This window comes from Podarcis cretensis (genome assembly GCF_951804945.1).
Source record: "Podarcis cretensis genome assembly, chromosome: 5".
NCBI lineage: Eukaryota > Metazoa > Chordata > Lepidosauria > Squamata > Lacertidae > Podarcis > Podarcis cretensis.
In genome coordinates this window covers 59,084,820-59,104,084 of record NC_137174.1, presented here as the reverse complement: position 1 = coordinate 59,104,084, position 19,265 = coordinate 59,084,820, and the positions used below count along the sequence as shown (strand labels likewise).

General features: G+C 44.6%; 1 protein-coding gene across 3 annotated transcripts in view; it reads left to right on the top strand.

Moving 5' to 3' along the window:
• Positions 1-19,265, top strand: part of LDB1 (LIM domain binding 1) — a 61,020-nt gene that overhangs the window by 18,530 nt on the left and 23,225 nt on the right. Inside the window, exon 1 of one of the 3 annotated variants that reach the window (XM_079977484.1) lies at positions 13,515-13,894. The exons of the other annotated variants lie outside the window; for them this stretch is intronic. The gene's annotated coding sequence lies outside the window, so the exon portion shown is untranslated. Of the gene's footprint in view, positions 1-13,514; positions 13,895-19,265 lie in introns of those variants that run through there. 3 annotated transcript variants of the gene reach the window in all.

Genomic DNA, 19,265 nt, shown 5'->3' with positions numbered 1-19,265 from the left:
TATAGGGAGGGGGGCCTTCACAGGTATGTGCAAAGGTCCTTTCCCTGCAGACTTTCGTGCTGTACCTGCAGATGTTGGGGGAGGAGCATGTGACCCTGGAGGTGGGGCTACTTGGTTTTATATATATATATATATATATATATATATATATATATATATATATAATGTATTATATACGTATATTATATATTATATATATATTTGGTATCACAGTTCACTGTGGGGAAAAATATAATGATTTTTATTAAAGATTTCTTAGTTTACAAAAATACGTGTATTGTCTTATTTCGAGCTGTGTTTTCTACAGATCAGTTTCATTTGTTGTGAGACATTAGTGTTGTATGCAGTATTAGGTCGAGAAGAAAAGAGGGGGAAGAGGGGGAGGGTAGAGAGGTGAGTGGGGTGGGAATGCTTTATTATTCTATTTAGCGGGGGGCGGGGTTGGTTGTGTCAGTGTCATTTGTCTTGGTCCATTATTGTTGAGCACTGGAACTCATAAACACCCAAATACTGTAGGACTTTTGCTACATTTTTGTGATTCTGTTATGAAGAGAGAATAGTGGAAACACAGCAGTGTTTTAATCGTGGAAAATTTCAGTGAGGCCTATATGACGCAAATACTTGAACTCTTGGGCAGTATTAGTATTTGTTGCCGAGTCTTTGCAAGGGACAGTTTCTGAAGCTCAGGCGGGTTGGGAAACGTTATCTGCCACCACCACTGAAGCCAGTGGGGAACAGCAGCAACTGCAGCACCATGATTAGAACCTGCTCAGTGTTTCTTCCAGCTTGGAACCAGCCACCTCAGGCTCAGGAAACAAGTGGAGGAAGATGGAAGAATTACCTATTCAGTAGGGAGCTATCTGTTTAACTAGGCAGAGTCCCAATAGGGACTGTAAGCCAGGCTGGATTGAACTGCACCCCCCCAGGGAAGGAACTGGCAGGAGAAACTCTATTCCTGATGCATTCAATATGCCCCCCCCCGGAATCCAGATGCTGGAGCTAATGGAAAGGGTGGGGCAGTGCGCATGTCTGAGCCACTGTGCATGCAAGTTAGTTAAGAGTGAGCATCTCTGTATTTGTGCAAATGCATGCATGTATATATACCAAATACGTTTGCACACTGGAATTCTGCAATTGATATATTTGTTGTTTGTGTATCTCTGGTTTGCTTGCATTTGGGCTTTTAGGAATGGGCAGGCCTTTCTCCATAGAATGCATATTGATGCCTTGGAAAAACAGTAATCAGCAGCTTCATCTTGACATGCCGAATCTAAGGCACTCTTCATATAGAGACACACACAGAACGTTTTCCTCCTTTACAAGCCTGGGAAATAAATTTGCTTTGTGCAAGTCCTGAGGGGGGCTCAGATAATCCATGGTTATCACCAACCCATTCCTCCTGAATTCTAGGTTAAAAAAAAATATTTGTGTCGCTGAGTGGGGAGAATGCTCCCTTCCTCAGCCAGCTGCAAAAAGAGCCCTGCAGATCCTCCTTATTGCCCAGCAACTGAAGGAAACCACAAGTCATGCATGCAGGTGCCTGATAAGCCTGCCTTCTGCAGAACAACTCTTCGGAGAGGGTGGGGCTGACTTTGCTGCTGCCTGTCCTCCTTTGCCTAAGTTGCTTTGTGCAGTTCCACATGCTGAAGCCATGCTTAGGAAAAGGGCCCTACCAGATTTCCTCCCCAAACGCCAACATATAGCAGCCAAGGCTCCCAGTGATTCCCAAATCCCCACGTAACCTGGGCTATTTTTGCTGGGGGTTGGTCTATTGATATCATAGGCTGCCATGGTGTTTCTGCCAATGTCTCAACATGCTTACTTCCACACTTTAAAAAGAAAGTGAAAGCAACCTGTTGTTACTAGTAGGTGATCATATCTCACCTACACACAGACATGTGTGTACACCATTGCCAATTGTATAATCAGGTAGTGCTTTGTAGCTAACTTGCATCTGATTGATGTGGGTATGTCATGCTAGTGCAACTGTAATTTCTTCACAAGAGCAACACAATTGATCCTCTGCCTTGTGTAGTAACAATATTTCATATTCAGGAAACAGTTTCCTTGTATGTTGAATCTTGTAATCTTGTACAGTGGTACCTCGGGTTACAGACGCTTCAGGTTTCAGACTCCGCTAACCCAGAAATAGTACCTCGGGTTAAGAACTTTGCTTCAGGATGAGAACAGAATTCGCGTGGCCGCACGGTGGCGGCAAAGTGGCAGCAGGAGGCCCCATTAGCTAAAGTAGTACCTCAGGTTAAGAATGGTCCTCCAGAACAAATTAAGTTCTTAACCCGAGGTACCACTGTATATGCTTCTAAAGTGTAGCCTTCCACCACTGGTGCTGTTAATGTTCAAAATCTTAAGTCAACCACTAAAAGCCATGAGAATGACTTCAGAAATTCTAAACGCACATGGATATCTTTTTAAAAAAACAGTATTTAATTACCAGTTCCTGACCCTTTGATGCATTCTTCCATCACATTTTCAGCCTTTTTGTCTAGGGATGAAAGAGGTGATTAATCAATTTAAAATGTTACCTTTTATTTTTTTTAAAAAATCAGGTTTTAATCACTATGGGGAGGATGTTGGAAAAAGTAATTTTTGTACACTTCTTGACTCCACTTAACAATACAGTGAAGATAATTTCCTCAAGAAGGAGTGATCTGCCTGTTTTTGTTAGCAAGCAAAAACTGATCTTGATTAAATATCCTCAACATATCATCCAATATGGCTAATTGAAAGAAACATATAATAAATGCTTCAAGCAGTTGGAGACTCTGTTTTCTTCAAATTCACAAGAATTCCTTAGTTTAACTATGTGCTCCCAGAAGAGATAGTGATGGTGGCTAACTTGGATGGCTCTAATCCAAGTTTGGCCAAATTCATGGAGAATACGACTGTCAATGCCTAGTAGCCATGATGGCTATCTTGTCGCCCCACTGTTGAGGCAGTATGCCTCTAAGTACCCATTGTGGGGTTTCACATGGGAAGAGTTCTCTGCACTCAGGCATCTGGTTGGCTACTGTGAGAACAAAATGCCTGATGCAGCAGAGTTACACTAGGAAAGGGTTAAGAACAACAATTTGTTCATTCCCCCCTTCCAAGTTCATTGATTTCCATTTTTCTCCAAAAGATGTCCCAAGCTTTACCCAAAGCCATACAAATGTCTCTAGACACCTGGTTATAGCGCCAGTTATTCGGAGGAACCAACTTGCTTCAGTAACTGATTAGTTTACATGTTCAAAGGATGAACCTTGAATGTGAAGTGAGCTGAAAGTCTAGCATGGTCACTCTTTCCTTTCTAGCACAGCAATTTAAATAAGATAAAGGTTGTTATCTGTGGTGGGTGGAGTCCACAGTTTCCCAGAGAAGCACAATAAATTGTAAATGGCTGAAGAGATTCAACTAGGGGGGTGTCTGCTCGGCTGGCTGGCTGGTTGCTGTAAGAATCCCCCTGCCCAAGAAGCATCCACTTCTCAGAGTTGTGCAAGGCTGTTGGTTACAAACAACTCCCCAGATAACAAGCTTGAGATGGAAGAGTATATTTGGCAAACTCTGATAAGCAACTCAGCTCCTGTAAAGCATGTGGGAAGGGGTAAGTGCCATGCTTTGGGGTCTGTAGAGTTGCATGGGGTCAGGATTGGGACAGCTGTAGGCTATGTGGCTTGTGAGTAAGAGCACTTTTTGTTCTGAAGGGGGTAATGATGCATTACTGTGGTGCATTTCCCCCTTCTATTTATTCCAAACATGCTGCTCCCCCTCTCCTTCTCAGCCCTTTCTCCTGGCTTGTTTGTGTGTCCCTTGTTAACAAGAGACTCTGATGGATGGTAGTCATCTCCTTGGCATTTTGTTTGCCACTAAAACTCACATACAGGTGAGAAGTGCCAGAGTATTAGTGGGCCTGTCTGTGGCTTTCTCTCTTGCTCTTTGACAGCAGGGTGGTTTGAAGAGCTGTGGAGCAGCTGGCCTGTGCTCTTTCTGACCCTTCCCTAGCAGGAAGAGAATCACCGCTGCATGGAATTGGCATGCACAGATGTAACATGAAACCAGAAGGTTAGGGTAATGCAGAAGTTATTGGTCTGCCAGAAGCCACTTAAGTGGGACTCTGCTTGAGAGTTGTGAGCTGCATAGTGCTAGGTGTGTGGTAAAGGTAAAGGTAAAGGTAAAGGGACCCCTGACCGTTAGGTCAGTCGCAAACGACTCTGGGGTTGCGGCAGCGTACAGCTTCTGGGTCATGTGGCCAGCATGACTAAGCCGCTTCTGGCGAACCAGAGCAGTGCACGGAAACACCGTTTACCTTCCCGCCAGAGCGGTACCTATTTATCTACTTTGACGTGCTTTTGAACTGCTAGGTTGGCAGAAGCTGGGTGTGTGGTAGTTTCCAGCAAAAGGTTTTGCTAGTACAGACATCTTTCTGTAGGGTTTTGGTTAGCAAGTAGATTGGCTTGATCGCTACTTCCCTATAGGGATAGCTGCTCCCCCTTAAGAGGGCACCAATCCCATGGGAACCACAAGAGCACTTTGGGTGCCACAGGCCTTCTTTCTAGCTATCCGCTAGAGCAGCCTTCCCTATTTTGGTGGCCTCCAGATGTTGTTAGACTCTAGTTTTCATCACTTCCAGCCAGCGTGGCTAATGGTCAAGAATGATGGAAGTTGTAGTTTAAAATGTCTTGAGGGCACCAAGTTGGAGAAAGTTGCACTAGGGCATTTTTATGAAGCATTTTCTTCCCTCTGCATGCTGTATGGCTGTTTGTTATTGTGATTTCTCCAATTCTACCAACCCTGTCCACTAGGCTTGATGTCACTGAGCAGCCAGAGGGCAAGGCTGTGTGCACCCTACACAGTTAAAGCACTTTCAAAGCACCTTCTTTCCCTCAAAATAATTTTGGGCACTGTAGCCTGTTAAGGGTTGTTGGGAATCATAACTCTGTGAGGGGGTAAACTACAGTGCCTAGAATTCTGTGAGGGAAAGAATGTGCTTTCTCCAGTGTCCTTTAATGTGCTTCAAATGTCCAAGTAAGAGTGAACCAGTGGAAGTTTCGTTGGTCAGTGGGCCAGGTGGAAGTTTTCCTCAACTGGGCAACAAATCCAGTTGCTGAAAATTAATATAAGTAGCCCTCATAGGAAAAATATTTTCTACAATCAAGCGGTACATATATATTTTATGAAATAACAATAAATAAAAATTGTACCCATTGTTTACTCAGAAGTAAGTTTCAATGAGTTCAACTCTGCAGTGGGTGACTATAGCAATGCAGGCTCAGGAAGTCAATTTAGGGAGCAGTATGGTTGTAGAGAGACACTTGAAAACTCGTCTCAGAGAATCACATAGTAACACTTGCTTCCTTTTCAATGCCAGCTTCATGTTCAAAACCAGCACCACCCAGTGAAAACCAAAGGCTCTAGGCCAGGCTACCGAGAAGTGCCACTTTAAGTGGCTTTTTTTTTTTTAAAGGGAGAAATTAGTAAACTGTACCAGTGTTCTATTATGAAAATAACGGGTCATAGGCCAAGTCCTTGTTAGCTTGTTTGATAATTCCTTTGCTGGTCAAAATGACCTCAATCTCAATTGTCAGAAAAACAACAACCCAACAACAAATCAGGCACAGAGCCAACAAAAAAAATATTATTGACTGCTCACAATCTTTTGTTGGGATCACCTAAATGGAGCTTATGGTCCAGTCTGAGAATCTCTGGTCTAATAGCTTAGTGCAGGAATCAGTGACAGTTACAAGCTCTGTCTAAATCTTTTCAAAGTTGTAATCAGAGCAACTTTTAAATAATTTCCCTTCTGTCTCAATGACTGGTTCAGAGACACCTGATGTCTCTTTACTGATCTTCCAGGGGCAGTGCATGGCCATCAAACAAATTAAGGCATGCTTTCCACCTTTTATTCAGGACAATGTGCATTACATTATCATATAATGCAAGCACAAGAATTGGTGTTGGGGTCAAACTTCAGCATCCTGAGAATGTCATCTTCTTTTAAGTTTCTAGCCCTTAAGGCTGCAAAACAAGACTTGAAAATGCCCTGAACATCATATGAAATCTCAGAAGCCAGAGGGGGAGGAAGACAAGAATTTTAGTGGACAAGCAGAACAGATTTAGCACCTGGCATAGCTCTTTGTTCCTCCCTATGGCTAACAGAAAAGGAGTAGATTATGCAAAAAATAATAAAAAATCAAATTGATATTGCATGATTTTATACAGGCCACTTCATTTGGTTTCCTTGGTCAAAAACAATGATTTATTTATCTCTAGACAGACACAGTCTCTTGATTATATTGTGCTACCAACAAACAAGAGAAGAGATCAAATTATTCCAGGTTGCTATATGCTAAAGGTGCCTGCAGGGCAATGAAAAAGTTGGTAAAACTAGCTTTGTAGTTCTGTTGTTCAGAATACTGTCATGCCAGGAATCTGTATGTAAAATCGGGTAAGTTTTTGTAACCTAATAGAATCCAGCTGGAGCAAAAACTGTCCGTAGCTGTGAACCCCGCTTGAGGCCCTGCTACACATGAAGTGGCCACATGTTCCTGTATAGCATAGGAGATAAGCTGAGTGGCACCCATAGCAGAAGCATACCTGGGTACTGGGAACATAGCATAGAAGCTGCCTTGCTGGGGGCAGCTCTTTGGAAACCTCATTGATCAGTGGCAACAAAAGAAATGAGATCAAATGACAGTGGACTCTTTGCCTGTGGAACTAGGACTAGAGAGAGAAGATGAAGGACTCTGTTTAGAAGGCCCTGAAGGAAGCACTTAACTGCCTGAAACAAGTGACAGGAAACACCTGCTCAGCTATGGCCTTTGCAAGGTGCAGAGGTCCCCCCCTCTCCTCCCGTGACAAGAAGTCCTGCAGTAGACAGCCTGCCTCTCAGATGAGGGCCCTTCCCCACCATCACACACACACACACACAGCCCCAGGATTTGTTGGTGAGCAATTGTTTTGGTGCTTTCTCTGGAGTTAACCAGTGTCCCTTCAAGCCCCTCAGGGTCCTACACATAGGATCTGGAAATCCGACCCAACCTGCACCCTCCATATTCCCTAAGGCGTTCTAACCATCTTGGCTATCCAATCTTGGCAAAGCCCCAGCGAAAAGGACTTAAGTTTCTGAGCAGCTGTGTCTCTCTTCTAACAAGGGGAAATGCTCCTCGTCGGAGAGCGGCATCCGTTGCCACGTGGTTGGATCAATGGCCGTAAAGCTGTGTCTGTGTGATTTATATCTCCCAGAGCACCAGTGCTAGCTGCACAGAGTACAGTAAAAAGGGGCTGGTGAACTGTGGCACATGAAAAGACTGAAGAGAGAGCTGCAGGAGTTGAGAGAGGGGGGGGGGTTCTTGTGCTGCTGGACTCCTATGTATAAAAGGTGGAGGGGATCTTCTTCTTCCTCTTCCTGTTAAAATATGTATAGTGCCCTTCGTCCAAAGATCACAGGGTAGTTCACAACATTAAAATACGAAATGAGACAACAAATACACAATACCTCCCACTGGAGACTGAATAGGACTTCCGCCAACCACATCCCAGTCCTGCTTCAGCATCCATCCAATGCCTCTTTAATTATTAACTTGACCAGAACCAGAACCAGCTGGAGCTGCTGCATCTTTGTGGACCTGCTCCAAAGAGGGATCGCTGAAGGTGAGGATGTGCTGCAAGGCTGCTGTAGCATAAGGGTGCCCTAATTGAGCAGACGGGAGAATAAAATGCACACACAGGGCATGTTTTCTTTCTGCCTACCGAAAGGTTGCTAAAGATGTGTTCCTGCTAGAGGATGTGTTCCAGTGACATGGACTGATGCTGCTAAAAAATGATATTGCTGACCCCCACACCTACCAGTCTGCAGGACTTCGTGGTTTTCACCCTCCCCAAATACATGTGGGAGAATTAGCCCCCCCCCCCCCGTTTCTGGATTTTGATACACCCCATGAGGCAGGTATAATTCCCACCCTCTCCATGCCTAGCTAACCTGAATCACAGAACTTCTAGCTTTGTTGGGAAGCTTGTTTGTCTCATTTCCTAAGCCCATTAGAATATGTATGTAGACATTCTCTATCACTGCAGTGTTGATGGTGGTGCAGTTGTGTGATGTGTGAATCTGAGATGTCAGGTGGGATAGAAGTCTACAATGTGTGAATGCCTGAAAGAAATGTACTCCACTGGATTAATAGATCTGGTACTTGGATCTGGAAGCTCTTGATGTATGTTCAACTGCTGCCAGTGGCGTAGCGTGGGTTGTCAGCACCCGGGGCAAGGCAAGTAATTTGCGCCCCCTAACCCATGGATTTGCGCTCCCTAACTCTAACCCCCAGATGTTGCGCCCGGTGCGGCCGGGCCCCCCTGCACCCCCCACACTACGCCACTGACTGCTGCTAAAGACTACTTATATAGTTTTGAGAGAAAAATGTTCAGCACCAATCCCACCACACCTGTAGAACAGGAATCCTGATAACTTTTCTCTCACAGCATTGTGGTGAGGTTAAATACAATAAAGGCTGTAAAGCACTTGGGAAATCAAGAATGTTATAGTAGGCAGTATTTTTGTTCTTATAGTAGTATTAGAGGCACCCTCATTACTTTCAGTGTCTTCCTGTTCTAGCAAGACATAATATGACAGATGAAAGAAATGAGTGTTCTGGATCCTATAGTTGAGATTCCTGCCTTGCAGGGGGTTGGACTAGATTACTCTCAGGGTCCCTTCCAACTCTACAGTTCTACGACACTATGAAAAGGATTTAAAACAGTGTTGGCGCTTAGGGTTGCTTTGCTATGCTTCCCAGTGTGGCACACATACAGGTGTGAAGAGGAGGTGGAAGGGGATAAGTTATTTTGCTGTACCTCCAAAATATCAGATTTATATGATTGTGACAGCAAGGGATTGGGTCTCCTTTTCTAGGAAGCCTTGAACCTGCATCAGCCACAGGTTAGAAACCTAACAAATATGTGTGCATTAGGATATGCTGTGGCTCCATTTCCCAAGCTCATGCAGCTTTGGGTCCTGAAGAAGTGTTTCCTTGCCACTGTGGATTGTTCGGATGACACCTGTTAATGCCAGGAGAGGGAAATGGATTAAAAATAATAATATTTTACAAAGGTTATTATTATTTTTAAAATCAGATTCTGGAGTTATCAGGAAAATAGCTTCATAATCAGCCTTTCAGGTTCCATGTGACCATTCAGTGTTTTATCACATGGTATGGTACCCTGAATTTTGGAAATGACTCATAACCCTTTGCTGCAGTAGTGAACATATAGCAGCACCATCCTTTTCCAGACACCATCACTACAGCCATGGTAACTGGGCACATCAAATAACAGATCCACCATGGTGCTTCTGCTGAGAGGAGCAGTATCTCATGAAGGTGCTATTCTGTGACTCATCCTGTTTTGTCTGCCGTTCATTGCAAAACCCAAGTTTATTAGAGGACTGCTTGGTAGCATTTTAAATCAGAGCCAGAAACTGTCCCTTGCGCCTAGGGCTAGAACCCTAGGCTATGCTGCTTTTTTATGGCATTGAAGCAGCCAAGAGGAGAAATTCTATTGCTGCCTTTGCTTATTAGGCTAGAAACTCTGTGATCCACTTGGGAAACTGAGCATAGATCTGAGAACGTAGTAATAGCAGTTCTGTTTTTCTAAAAATACTGGCTTCCTCACCTTGATCATTTCCCTGTCTGCTCTTCTGTTGAGCTCAAATGGGTGAAACACCTTCACTACAGTTGTCTGGAACCACCCAGAAGTGTTCGCCTAACATTTTAATGTTTACCATTCCACTAGAACTGAAGGGGTAACACAGTGAAATTAAAACTAAAATCTAGTTTTTGTTTTTTAAGTTCTTTACCACAGCATGCATCATTGATCCTTGAAACATGCTACCATAAGATCATGGTGATAGCCAATAGTTTAACTAACTTCAAAAGGTGTAGAATTTCTTCCTAGACATAATCCTTACCATAGCCATTAATTAAAATGGTTCAGACATCTTATTTCTTTATAGAAATATTTTTTAATGAAATAGCAGTATAATAAATATGAAAGCAACAAAAAAGAGTAAAACCACACAGTAAAAACCATATAAAAAACACAGACATCAATTAACCATTATAGATGTGTTCTTCATTTCCTTCACAGGCCTGGTGGAATAGAAAAGTTTTCAGCAGGCGTTTAAAAGTTGAACCAGAAGGCGCCTGCTGAATCTCTGTTGGCAGAATATTCCACAGGCCTGGGCTAGTGACTCTAAAGGCTCCATTTCTTATCAAGTTATCAAGTGAGCCTTGCCAACTTGGGGAATGATCTACAACATTCCTGCAGATTATTTTAGTTCTTGCAGATTATTTTAGTTAGTGATCAAGATGGGATATAAGGGTTCGGGTGATCCCTGAGGTACCCTGGACCTAGGTTGTTTAGGATTTTGTAAATACATACAAGGACCTCTTGCTGAGGATGTCACCAGTTTAGGAGAGTGAAATAACTGAAAAGTGAATGGCAAAGGCTGGAGTTATATGCTGATTCATTGCACTGTTTCAGGCTTCCTCTGGTACATCTGGAGCTGGTTCTTGTCAGAGAGGGGATACTGTGCTAGATGTGCTAACCACATAAGACTGATCCTTTGTTTTTATGTAGCCGAGACGCACATCTCCTTGCTAGACCCTCACTAGAACCAACTCTCATTCTCAGGAAATTTGTGACCTGAATTCTGTAGCTTAGAGTCTGGTAATTAGAACCATTCCTATCGCTAGGCTGTTCCTGAAAGCAGAGCTTTGGTTTGTCCCAGTGGCAGTTTGACACACAACACTTTAGCTACATTTTGTGTGTGTGTGTGTATGATTTCGTATTTCAGCACATAATCCAAGCCCCCACTGCTTTTATGAAAAAGAAAACAGATGTGTTTTCAGCTGGAGTTGCAATTGCACGTTACCCAGAGTTCTGCAGAATGAAGTATTCTTCCATTATTTTCTTACTTGCTCATATGAGTAGCAGGAATTTAAAATGCTGTATTTATTGAATTATGATTTTAGCATCTGATGAAAATATGACAATCCTGGTTCAGACTGCCAGTACATTTAGGCTTGTGCTGCTAAAGCAAGCCATCAGTTATGTGAAAGGCACACATTCCATATTTTGAGGGTTTGTTCTATTACAGTCAAACCTAGAAACCTGTAACTTAAAAAAAGTCTATTGTGCTAGAACAGTTGTACAGCTGCAGCTGTATATGTGTGCACATTTGCACAACCAGCTATATACTCTCCCCCCCCCCCCCAATTATTTTCCAGTGCTCAGTTGAAGGAAGCACCTAATTTTATGCCTTGAATCTTACTGGCTTTTTTACATGGTGTATATCTCAAAATTACTCTTCATTGCAGGAGAATTAAATATACCAACCAACACCAGCCAATCTGAGTGGCTAAAAAGGCTTGCTCTAAAATGAAATGATACATACCTGGGGTTTAGTTTCCAAGTTAAAAACAATAATGTGTTGTTATTACTTTTTTCAGGAAAAAAATGCAATTAAAAGTTCTGAAGGAAAAAGTGTCTTTTGCCAGCTCTGTCCATCAGTTCTCATTTGCAAAAGCTGCCATGTGTCCTTATTTTGGGATGTTGCATTCTACAGAACATATATTGCCCATATAACAGGTGCTGAAAACTCACTTTTGTCCCTCGTTTCTGGCTAGCACTGTTTTTCATGCTTCCCTGCTTAGTAACATTTAGGCTTTGAAAGACATCTTGTCTGCCTGCAAGGTTCCTATATCCCAGGGCAGCTCTGAAGGGGACACAGTGGCATTAGACCTAATGAGTTGGAACTTGTAGCTCTCCAGCTGTTGTGGGATTATGGGAGTTGTAGTCCAGTGATGTCTGGAAGACACAGGTTCCCTACCCCTGCTTTAGTTCAATACTATCTTACATAAAGACCAATGCTATAGATTCACTCTGTTTCTAAAATTAGAAATGTGAAGGCTCAAACGTGCCTGCAGGTCACTATCCTGCGCTAGAAACCTTCCACTGAATTCTAAATGTGCTCATAATATTTGTAGTTATTCATCAGGCGGCCAGTATAGGTACTCTTATTTATGATTACATGACATGTTCAAGGCTGAGCCCTAGGCTAAGGTTGCATCCTTTTCTCCTGACAGTGGTTCTGTGCTATTGACAGCTAGAGGACATGCAGTGATGCAAAAGGAATGGCTTTCGCCATTCCCAGCAACCAAACTGTGAAGCTGTTGGCTCCTTTGTTGGATGGGGGGAACTGCCAATCTGAGCCCTAGGTTCCATGACTGTCCTTGGTGAGCCACACCACAAGTTTAGTTCTACTGGTTTTAGCCGTTGCTCATAACAACTTGACACAAATTCAGCCCTGCTGCAAGGGAAGACATAACTGTTTTTGGCTACCTATAGAAGAGACCCCATATCACAAAAAGGCACCACATCCTGGGAATTGCAGTGAAGGCTTTGGACTGCACAGCCCTAGGATGTCTCAACCCAGTTGCCCTAATTACACTGAGATATAAACATTTTGCATCTGGTATCGCAGGAATTTAGGCTTTTGGTCAACTCTAAATCAAACCCTACAAGCTAGCAAGAACTGGAGTAGTTAAATGCCCATCTCCTCACATACAGTTCTGCTAGTAATTATTTTCGTGGTTGTTTGTGGGTAACAAAATATCAGTTTCAGCTGGATTCTATGCATGTTTAATTTACTTGGAAGTAACTCCTACTTAAATGCAAAGGGTTTTTGCTTCTTAGGTGCGTCCTTGCAACAAACTACCCCATAGGAAAAAGCACTTCAAGCTATTTCAGTACGCAACCCCAACCCTTTCATTGAATTAAAGCGATTTGGGCACTAGATTTGCGTAGATGGAAGAAACGAGTGAAACCTCCCAACGTGGCGAAGTTTCCTTCCTACAGGGATATTTGCAAGACCTGGAATAAGGCACGCTTTGAAGCTCTCCATCCCGCTTAGATGGGGGTGGGGGGAATTGGCCTTTTTATGATTTTTTTGTTTTTGCTGTAGAGCCGGAGAGTTTCTTCCATGGTGGGAGAAGACCTGGTACTTCCCAGCTTGCTTTACTTAGAGTGGGGAGCTTTTCACCCACCCCTCTTCTTCTTCTTCTTCTTCTTCTTCACCATCATCATCTTTAAGGGCGGATGGCATCACCTCCCACCGCAGCTTTCTCTCCTCTGGTCTTTCCGGCTGCCTGGCGTCCCCTTCCCTCCCTGGGATTTACCTCTTTCTGTCTGGGTCTGTCTCTCCCTTTTGTTTTTCTCAGCCTAGGCATGGCAGATCCCTCCCTCTTTCATGCGATCAGAGCAGCCCCTGGAGCGGGGGAGAGAGGAGTGGGAGTGGGGAGGGAAGGCCTCCTCCTCCTCCTCCTCCTCCTCCTTGGAGAGGAGCTTCTGGGCCTCTTTCTGAAAGGCACAGGGAGGTGTGTGTGTGTGTGTGTGTGTGTGCGCGCGCGTGTGTACGCGCGTGTACGCGAGAGCGAGCGTGTGTGCAAGAGCCGAGCCTCCTCCATGCCCCAACAGAGGGCCTGAGACAGCAGCAGGAGCAGCCATTGTTCAGGGAAAACCTGGCAGACAAAGGACGGGCTTCCTCCTTTTCACCGAAGCCTTCCTGTTTCCTTCGGCGGCCGCTGGCTCCGCTAGGCCTCTCGGCAGCCGCCGCCGCGCTCCGCTCCCGCCTGGTCCAGTTGCAACCCGGCTCCTGGCCCTTTTCTCAATTATTCTTTCCATTTTGAACTTTCTCTCTCCTCTCCCCATGGCTGGCTGGGAGTAAAGCACCCTCGGGCAGCAGGGATGTTCTGAGTTCCCGTCTTGCCGCCGTCTCCCACTTCTCCCCCCACCCCACCGTCCCGCCCCTCGCCCGCAACAGCGACACTCCGCCACTTCTCCCCAGGTAAGGCTCGGAGCTCGCCGCTCGCGCTCGGATCAAGTTCGGGGGAGGTCCGCGAGGCCGTCCCGGGTGCCTGGGAAAGGTCCGGGGCGGGGGTGGAGGAGCCGGCGGCGGGGGCGGTTCAGTGGCTTCTTCCCAACCATGGCTCTTGCATGGATGCGGCGCGGCGAAGGGCTTCCTCCATCCGAGCATGTCTGCGCTCCCAGAGCCATGTGAGGATTGGGAAGGAGCTGTGCTGGGCAGGAAAGGCAGAGGGATTGAAGACACTCCGGCTTGCCTTTTGGGTGGGTGGGAGGGAGGATCTCCCAGCGAGGGGGTCTTCTTGTTCCCAGCCTGTTTTTTTCCTTTCTTCTGGATTCCTCTCTCACCCTCCCCACCCCCGGTGTCTTTAGGCAGTGACACTAGGCCCTACTCTCCTCTGAACAGAGTTGCAAGCTGGCCCTTAAGTAAGAGGGGGGGTGGGAAGGGAAAGGAACCGAGGGGGTTGATTTGGGGATGGGGGCTTCCTAGGTCTGTGGGCTTTGCTTAGGAGCAGCAGCAGCAAAGATCATAAAGTTTCCTTCAAGGTGTGTGTGTACGTTTGGTCAGTGGGCGAGGGAGGCCACCAAGACACGAGTGAGGCCAGAATTCTCCTCTAGTGGAGTTTGCAACTCCCAAGTCTGCTGTTTTCAAAACGGGAATGGCAGAATCTCGAAGTGTTAGGAAGAAATTGTGAGAATGGTCTTTTTTTTTGGGGGGGGGAATAGGTCCCTGGAGATAAGCAGCACTAGGGGTCGCAGTGTGCATGATGGGGGTCATTTAATTTTTCTTTGCCGGAGGCTGTTCTCCTGCTGTCACTCTGCAGCAGCCTCCCCTGGCCTCAGACCTTTTGCTTCTGTCTTGTTCCAGCTTCTTTCAGTAAACCAGAATAGCTTGTGTTTGGCTGAGAGCTCTTTCCCCTGGAAAACCAGTTATAAGTTTTTCCAGCTTCCAGGCTGCTCAGCGAGGCTAGAGCTGGACAGGGTGGTGGAGGAGTGGCCTTTGCATATCCAGTAGGTCGGTGCTGGAGTTGGGAGTCTGTCAGTGTGGAAGCTCTCTTAACCAAGCCTTCCCCTGTTTTATGCATTTCTTAAGTTTCAAACAAATGTTCGGACTTGGGATAGGACAGTAGTTCCTGGGGGAAATGTGGGGAGTGTTTTCAATTAACCTGTCATATTCTGTGATTCTTCTTAGTATCCTTGAGTCTAAACATGCTTTGTAGCTGTATCAAACCCTGTCCAGGGGGCAAAATTTGCATTGGACACAATGTCTTCAACTTGGAAGAGCCGGCTACTTGTACCCATATGAGTTTTTATTTACTGTGGTCCTTCCCTAGTGGAGAGCACATTTGTCTTGGGATCATTAGACACACTGGCTAATTCTAATCTAGACCCTAGCAGCAGCTGGTTGACTCAGAGCAGGGTAAAGAGGTGGGGATATGTTGAGCTCATGAAAGAGAATTCTCACCTGTACTAGGCTTCTGGTGCCCTCCAGAAGTTTTGGACTGCTAACCTCAACCCCAGCCAGCATAGTCAATGGTCAGGGAGAAGGGGAGAGGTAGTCCATCTGCAACAATTGGAGGACACCAGGTCGGGAACAGCTGCTTTAGTGTGTCTTGGGACTGTGTACTGAAATTAGAACACGTCCACTTCTTTACAGACTCTTGCCTCAAAGAGGCCCTGCATACCAGACACTAACACTGTTAGTGTAGACAACTCTACAGAACTTGAATTTCCAGTTTAGTGTCTCCCTTTGGTTTCTTGCAAGTCCTCAGAACAGGGAGAATGATTTGTTAAAATCTCAGCCAAAGGTTTGACAGACTACCTTGTGGCACCTTAAAGACTAAACACATTTATGACAGCATACATTTTTGTGGACCAAACTCTGGTCTATATGAAAGTTGTGCCATAATAAATTGGTTAGTCTTTAAGGTGCCTCAAGAATTTACATTTTTCGCTTCAACAGATTAGCAAGGATATTATATTCACTTTAGGTTTTGTTGTTTAGGTGCTTGGTCTCCAGACTTGGGGAAGGGTGTGTGTGTGTGTGTGTGTTATTTGACAGCAAATCATAAAAATCTTTGGACCTCTGTTGTGTGTTGACAATGTCAGTATTCATTGTGGAAAGATAGATAAGGGATGAGATGCAGTTTCTCTAGAAGATTTGGTGAATAGAGGCTGCAATCAAGAGCTGCTCAAGGGGCACCATCTGTCCTCCAAGGTTTAAGTTTCCCCATCTGGGTAGTTATTCTGAACATGGGATGACTAAAGCAGTGCTGGAAAGCAACAACCTCTCCATGACAGACTGGCCACATACATTGTAAAGCACAGTATTGTGCTTCATCTGCACTGAGCCCAGTAGGGAGTACAAACAGGTCAGTAAGAATCATTTAAGGAGGCTGAGGAAAACAAATAATAGGTCAACAGCCAACTTATTAATCTCCTTAGTCCTTTATTATAAACAAGCCATTTCTATCTTTTCTGCATATTTGCAGGGCAATTGTTGTGAGTTTATTTGGAGGAGTATGCTGGTAAAATGTTTACGTTAATACTGCCAAAGGAGATGTCTGATACTTGGGTGTCTCTCCTTTTCTGGAAGCATCAATGAAGGAACTGAAGAAGTCTCCACACAATGGATAATCTCTTGTTGCTGGGAAGTTTTGAATGCGCAGGGATCTGTGTTTGAGTTTGTGTCTCACTTGGAACAGTACAGAATCATAAAGCACTCTAAAGATTAAAAATGTAACTATCACTCGCACAACAGTGCTATCACACTTTATGTGCCCTGTGTTTTTGAATGATTGTCAGAGAACACCTTCCTGCCGAGAAATCCCATGAACATTTTTCATTTCACCCATCAAATATACCCAAGTTGAGCATATACTATACATGTGACGAAATACTCCTTTCTGTATTACAGTGGTGCCTCGCAAGACGAAATTAATCCGTTCCGTGAGGCTCTTCATATAGCGGTTTTTTCATCTTGCGAAGCAAACCCATTGACAGTTTAGCGGATTAGCGCTATTAGCTGTTTAGCGGCTTTTAGCGGATCAGCTGATAAGCGGCTTAGCGGATTAGGAAAAGGGGAAAAAAAGGGGGGGGAACCCGCAGGAACTCGCAAGACATTTCGTCTTGCGAATCAAGCCCATAGGGAAATTCGTTTTGCGAAGCGCCTCCAAAACCGAAAACCCTTTCGTCTAGCGGGTTTTCCGTCTTGCGAGGCGTTCGTCTTGCGGGGCACCACTGTACTATGTTTTTGTGTCACCTTATGCAGTGGTTCATTCCTCCCCCTCCCCCAACTTTTCAAATCCAAGCAGTTGAAGAGCTCCTGTCAATTACAGACCATGCCCATCATCTTTGTCTTATTGTCTATGGTCAGTTCCAGATTACTTCTGGGTTTCCTGTTGTAGAAAGAGATCTAGTAGGCATGCTGCTTCTCCGTGTTGCTCTATCCAGTTGTCATGTAAAGTAGAGGGTTCTCTAGCTATTGAGTAGCACCATAGATTTTCCAGTAGGAATTTATTTGGGCAAGGGGAGCTTCCTTTCTTTTCTTTTTTACAAGATTGTAAGAGCACCCGGATTTCAAACTATTGTTTAGAGCAGGCTATGTTGTAGTATGATTGGGGCCTGCTGGCTAAACATCACAGCCTGGATCTGCACAGGAAAACCTGCTGATTCCACTATCTCCCTCAACAAAGCAAAACGGTGTTGCAAAACAAAACCATTAGTGATTAGGTGAGGGATTATCAGTTCCCCAAAGCTGTATCTTCTTAGCTCTGTCACACCATCTCTCCAACATGCTCAGTACTGATTCAGATCTATTCTGTAGCTTTTGGAAACTGATCTAATGGAAATGTGGTTTTTCATTGTGCTTCTTTATTTTGGTTTAGAATTCCACAGCAGAGAGTCCTAGCCCAGACTCTGCAGGTCCTTGGCACTGGATTTAAGGCATGCCATCCACTCTCCAAAGCACTGTGCTACTGCCAACCCACGGGCGCTCATGGTTGCACAGCACTTTGCTGATCAAGCTGACAAGTATAATTTAAAAAGCCCACAACTCACACTTTTATTTCCTCTACTTCTTTGTCAAGGCCTTTCCAGTTGTATAGAGGTATATATGCTCCATTTTGCTTTTTGAGATCTCTCTTCCTTTCCATAAGAGTATTTGGGCCAGCTCATGTAAGGGTTAATTCATTTGGAATGTAGAATAGCTTTTGGAGGTTATAAAGAAATGGCAATAATGTACATAGAATTGACTAGCATTGGGAATGCAAATAATGGATGTGCTTGCCAGTCTCTGAAAGGGAAGCTGCTCAGCTTATTCCATGGGTAAGAGGCATGAGCCCCAAATGGTAGTCCAGCTCATCTCATGTGTCTTACCGTGGGTGGAATGGGGAGAGATATGTATGATCCCACTTCAGGCTTTATACTGGAAGCATGAACCACTGGCACATCTGCTTTGCTGTAGTACTTCACCAAATATGCCTGTCCCCCCCCCCCCTTTGTGGCTTTTAAAATGATGAATAGGACCACCCTTTCTGCACCAAGAATTTAGCATTCCAAAGTGGAGTACTTTGGGATTCTACCTTGGCTTTAAATGTTGGTTGTAGTGTGCAGGCTGTAATCCTGTAAAGACTTACCTGGCTGATAGGCCTACTGAGCCTAGTGGGGCTAGTGAAATAGATAACCGTCTCTTCAATTGACCAAAATTTAGCTTTTTTTCTCCTAACACTGTTGCATTATAGGGTTTGAGGCATCAGACTTGATATAAATGTGGATGCATAACCTCAGAAATAGTGTATACTTCAAAATGGGCAGCACTGATGGTAGGACAAAATCTGGAGTAATGCACATTACTTTAGGGAAGATTTTCTCCAGCTTTTGATCCTTAAAACAGCAGCATGTGAGATCACAATCCTTCCACCTCTTCTTTCTTTTTCTCTTTTTTATTTGCTGTGTTTCTGTCCTGTTGTCTCCTAAAGCGGAACACACAAATGAAAGAAAGACAGAGGGCCTTCCATCAAACTTACAAACTAAAAAGACAAGACACACAAGGGAAGAGGGATAAAATGGTGAGCTGTAAGTAGGCAGTTTTAACTCGCGTGTGCTTCCTTCAGCTCTCTAGTCTCAGGGTTGGAGCACATACTGGTGTTTTGGAACCCTTGGTGGAACGTTGCCTTATACACTGCAGTGCGTTATATCTTCTGAGTGTCCAGGAAACTTAATGGGAGCCAGGAAGCACCTATTTATAGTGCCAGAAGCAATGCTGGGATAACAGAGTTCAGTGTATCAAAGACACGGCAGGCCAAAGTTGCAGGCCCAGTTGATCTTCTGCAGAATGATAGTTGAAGGATCTC